This window comes from Mandrillus leucophaeus, unplaced genomic scaffold, assembly GCF_000951045.1.
Source record: "Mandrillus leucophaeus isolate KB7577 unplaced genomic scaffold, Mleu.le_1.0 Scaffold264, whole genome shotgun sequence".
Classification (NCBI taxonomy): Eukaryota; Metazoa; Chordata; class Mammalia; order Primates; family Cercopithecidae; genus Mandrillus; species Mandrillus leucophaeus.
The window spans coordinates 2,263,994-2,269,965 of NW_012102743.1; positions in this window are offsets into that span (position 1 = coordinate 2,263,994).

The window sequence follows — 5,972 nt, forward strand, 5'->3', positions numbered from 1 at the left end:
AGTAGCTGGGATTACAGGCATGCGCCGCCATGCCCAGCTAATTTTGTATTTTTAGTAGAGACAGGGTTTCTGCCTGTTGGTCAGGCTGCTCTCAAACTCCCGACCTCAGGTGATCCACCTGCCTCAGCCTCCCAAAGTGCTGGGATTATAGGCGGGAGCCACCGCACCTGGCCTATAACTTTTTCTTATGTTAGAATTGATACATACTTACTGTACAAAAAAAAAACACCCTCTTATATGACCTATAGAGTTAACCACTGTTAACATCTTGGTATAATCCTTACAATCCATTTTCTAAGTATTTTATACATAAAATATAGTCTTTCATACACATTGTTTTATAACATTAGCATTTTCCTGTTTCCCCCACACCACCCCCCGAGATGGAGTCTTGTTCTGTCGCCCAGGCGGGAGTGCAGTGGCGCGATCTCGGCTCACTGCAACCTCCGCCTCCCAGGTTCAAGCAATTCTCTTGCCTCAGCCTCCCGAGTAGCTGGAATTACAGGCCCACGCCACCATGCGCAGCTAATTTTTGTATTTTTAGTAGAGACAGGGTTTCATCATGTTGGCCAGGCTGGTCTCAAACTCCTGACCTCAAACCATCCACGCGCCTCGGCCTCCCACAGTGCTGGGATTACAGGCATGAGCCACCACGCCCTACAACATTAGCATTTCCTTTTTTTTGAGATGGAGTCTTGCTCTGTCACCCAGGCGGGAGTGCACTGGCTCGATCTCGGCTCACTGCAACCTCTGCCTCCAGAGTTCAAGTGATTCTTCTTCCTCAACCTTCCAAATAGCTGGGACTACAGGGAGGCGCCACCATGCCAGGCTAATTTTTGTATTTTTGGTAGAGCTGGGGTTTCATCATATTGGCCAGGCTGGTCTCGAACTCCTGACCTTGTAATCTGCCTGCCTTGGCCTCCCAAAGTGCTGGGATTATAAGTGTAAACCACTCCACCCGGCCCAACATTAGCATTTGCTAATGTCACTATATATTATTCTTCTTTCTAAGAGACTCTTGAGATCAACATCGTATTTTTCTACAACATTTTAAATGTTGCCTTTTGTTTCATATAACGGATATATGACAGTTTTTGTAAAAGCAAACTCTTTATCTTTAGACATTAAGTTCCTTTCCAAATTTTTATAATTACAGAGAGTACCATGATGAACAGCCTTATTGCTGTACCTTTTTAAATATTCACATATATTTTCTTAGGATACAAATTTTAAAGAGGAATAACTGAGGAATAAATGTCTCAGGTTTTTAAAAACACATTGCTAACTTGTCCTGCAAGAGGTACCAACAAGTTATGCCTCCACTGGCCAAATGTAGGAGTATCTCTTTCCCTACTCTCATCCCCCTTATTAACACTGAATATAACCTTTTCTTTTCTTTTTTTTTTTTTTTGAGACAGAGTCTCGCTTTGTCACCCAGGCTGGAGTGCAATGGCGCGATCTTGGCTCACTGCAAGCTCCACCTCACAGGTTCACGCCATTCTTCTGCCTCAGCCTCCCAAGTAGCTGGGACTACCACAGGCGCCCGCCACCATGCCCGGCTAATTTTATGTATTTTTAGTAGAGACGGGGTTTCACCGTGTTAGTCAGGATGGTCTCGATCTCCTGACCCTGTGGCTCCCCTGCCTCAGCCTCCCAAAGTGCTGGGATTACCGGTGTGAGCCACCGTGCCCAGCCCGAATATAAACCATTTTTAAAACATGCCAATTTGATGGGTGATACATATTTTATTGTTTTAAATTTCATGTTATTTGTTTTAACTAAATGATGATATTTCTAAGTACTAGAAAAATGGACAGAATCCTGAGTGGGTGGAAGAGATACTGGATGTGAATGAAAGGAAATGTCTTCAATTTTGAATTAATACTAGTGAGACAAGAATAAAATGTAACAACCTGTAGTTTGAAGGTAAATAAACCCCATTTAATTAACATCTTTACAGCCAGGAACCTGATTTTGTGCACACTTAGATGAAAGGGCAGTAACTCAGAAAAACTGAACTGAAAGCTTCCAGGATTTATTTAAGCATATTGTTGAGTCAATACTAAGGACTTGTATGCCATACCATTGGCCAATTCGTTCTTTTTTTTTTTTTTTTTTGAGACACAGTCTTGCTCTGTTGCCCAGGCTGGAGTGCAGTGGCGCGATTTCAGCTCACTGCAACCTCTGCCTCCCAGGTTCAAGTGATTCTCATGCCTCAGCCTCCCGAGTAGCTGGGATTACAAGCGCCTGCCACCGAGCTCAGCTAATTTTTTGTATTTTTACTACAGACAGAGTTTCACTATCTTGGCCAGGCTGGTCTTGAACTCCTAGACCTTGTGATCCACCCGCCTCGGCCTCCCACAGTGCTGGGATTACAGGCCTGAGCCACTGTGCCCGCCCGGCAGTCAATTCATTCTTAATTCGTTGGTTCTGTATCTTGGTAAATAGCACCCTCCTTCACCTAGTCGTTAAAGCCAGAAATTTGAATTACATTGCAGACTCCTCCCTTTCACTCACCTCTTGAGTCCCCTTCAATCTTCTTGTCCTGTCTCTGAAATAGAACTTGAGAGCACTTCTCTTCATCTTTATGGCTACTACTCTTACTGAAATTACCATTATCTCACCTAAACGGCTATCACTTCTTAACTGGTTTTACAGTGCAGCAGCTAAAGTGATTCTTTAAAACACAAGCACCATTATTCCTCTCTCAGTGTAGAAACTTTCAGTGGCTTTCCACTACTTTTAGAGTGAAATTTAAACTCCTTTCTCCTGCCAGCCTCCCCAGCCTCATCTCATGCCACTCTTCTGCTTGTAATCAATCATCCTGGCCTTTTTTCAGTTCTTAGAATTAGCTAAGCTCTTTCTCACCTCAAGTCTTCTGTGCTTGCTCTTCTCTGACTAAAACATTGTTCCTTTGCGCTTTCAGGGCTGGTTCCATTCGTTCATGAGAGCTTAGCTTAAATGTCACCATCCTAGCTTCCTTGACCACCATATTAGTCTCTATTATAGTACCCTAGTAATTTATTTCCTAGCACTTATCACAAATATGCCATTATGCTATTTATCTGCTCACTTATTAATTAATTAATTTATTTATTTTTGAGACAGAGTCTCGCTCTGTCACCCAGGCTGGAGTGCAGTGCCACAATCTTGGCTCACTGCAACCTCCATCTCCCAGGTTCAAGCAATTCTCCTGCCTCAGCCTGCCGAGTAGCTGGGACTACAGGCACACGCCACCACACCCGGCTAATTTTTGTATTTTTGGTAGAGATGGGGTTTCACATACTGATCAGGCTACTCTTGAACTCCTGACCTCGTGATCTTCCTGCCTCACCCTCCCAAAGTGCTGGGATTACAGGTGTGAGCCACTGCGCCCGGCCTCACTTATTTTTTAAAGGAGTGAAGAAATACAGGAATAAATTAATGCAAAACCTTAACAACATGCATGTCACACCCATTAAGATGGCTGTAATTTTAAAAAGACAGAAATAACAAATGTTGGCAAGGATGCGAAGAAATTGGAACACTTATACACTGCTCTTTGTGATACAAAATGTAGCTGTTGTTTTAGAAAACTGTCTGGCAGTTCCTCAAATGGTTAAACATAGATGTACCATATGATCTAGCAATTGCATGCCTAGAGAAATGGAAACATATGGCCACACAAAAATTCGTGTGAACACAAGTACACTAATGTTCATAGCAACAATATTCATAATAGACAAAAAGTGGAAACCACCCAAAGGTTTATCAGTTGATAAGTGAATAAATTAAATTGGTATATCCATACAATGGAATATTATTTGGCAATAAACATGAATGAAGTGGCCGGGAGCGGTGGCTCACGCCTGTATTCCCAGCACTTTGGGAGGCTGAGGTGGGTGGATCACGAGGTCAAGAGATTGAGACCATCCTGGCCAACATGGTGAAACCCCATCTCTACTAAAAATACAAAAAATTAGCTGGGCATGGTGGCAAGCACCTGTAATCCCAGCTGGAGGCTGAGGCAGGAGAATTGCTTGAACCCGGGAGGTGGAGGTTGCAGTGACCTGAGATCGCACTATTGCACTCCAGCCTGGGCAAAAAGAGCGAAACTCTGTCTCAAAAAAAAAAAAAAAAAAAAGTGAATGAAGTACTGATACATACTAAAATATGGATGAACCCTGAAAACATTATGCTAAGTGAAAGGAGCCAGTCAAAAAGGACCACGTATTATTATTCCATTTATATGAAATGTCCAGAATAGGCAGGTCCATAAAGAGACAGTAGATTAAAGCAACAGCTAAAGAGGACAAGTTTTCTTTGGGGGCTAACAAAAAAATGTTCTAAAAAAAATTTGTTTTTGGGACAGGGTCTCACTTTGTCATCCAGGCTGGAGTGCAGTGGCACAATCATGGCTCACTCCAGCCTCAACCTCCACAAGCTCAGGTGACCCTCCCACCTCAGGCTCCCAAATAGCTGGAACTTACAGGCGTGTGCTATTATGACCAGCTAATTTTTTTGTATTTTTTGTAGAGATGGGGTTTTGCCACATTGCCCCGGCTGATCTTGAACTCCTGGGCTAAAGCAATGCCCCGACCTCAGCCTTCCAAAATGTTGGGATTATAGGAGTGGGCCATTGTGCTCAGCCCGTGTTCTAAAATCGATCATGATGATGGATGCGCAACACTGTGAATATACTATAAGCCATTGAGTTGTACACTTTAAATGGATGAGTTGTAAGGTATATGAATTATATCTCAACAAAGCTGTTAAAAAAAACAAGTGAATGACCTTATGCAGAAAGTGAATAACATCCAATCTGCAGTATATTTTAATGACAGTTACTAAAAATTTGAACTGTGGTTTTCACATATTTCTGTTCAAATCTTATTTTTCCACTTTGTTATATTACTCTAGGCAAGTTAATTTCTTTAAGCCTAAGTTACTCCTCTGTAAAGTAGGGGTAATAATTATCTCATAGATGCGAGTTAAATGACATGTGTAAAACCCTTAGAGTGGTTGGCACATAGTAAACAATATGTGTCATGACAAAAACACTCAGCAAATTAGGAACACAAGTTCCTCATTCTAATAAAGGGTATATGTGATAAGCAGAATAATGGCCCGCCAGAGATGTCTACATCCTAAAATCCAGAATCCATGTGTCTTAGTCTGTTTGGGCTGCTATAACAAAATACCATAGACTGGATGGCTTGTAAGCAACAAATTTATTTCTCACAGTTATGAAGGCTGGACGTCTAAGACCAAGGTGCTGGCAAATTTGGTGGCTCATTTCCTGGTTCATAGTTGGCCATCTTGTCACTATATCCTCACGTGGTGGAAGGGATGAGGGGCTCTCTCAGGCCTTTTTTTTCCAGTCAGGGTGCCTCACTCTGTTGGTCAGACTGGAGTGCAGTGGCACAATCATAGCTCGCTATATCCTCAAACTTCTTGGCTCAAGCAATCCTCCTGCCTCAGCCTCTTGAGTGGCCTAATTTTTAATTTTTATGGGTACACAGTTGGTGTATATATTTATGGGTTACACATTGGGCCTCTTTTATGAGAGCACTAAGCCCATTTATAAAGGCTTCTCACCCATGACCTAGTCACTTGCCAAAGGCCTTACCTCCTAATATTTTGGGGGTGAGGATCTCAACATACGAATTTTGTAGGGACATAAACATGCAGACCATAGCACTATGAATATGTGTGTTTGTTACATGGCAAAGGGGAATTAAGATTGCAGATGGAATCTTTGCCACATTGGGATAACAAAGGTCTTAAATGGGACACAAAAGGCACAAATCACTTAAAAAAAATGGTGAGGCCCGGCGCGGTGGCTCACGCCTGTAATCCCAGCACTTTGGGAGGCCAAAGCGGGTGAATCACTTGAGGTCAGGAGTTCAAGACCAGCCTGGCCAACATGGTGAAACCCCATCTCTACTAAAAATACAAAAAATTAGCTGGTGTGGTGGTGTATGCCTGTAATC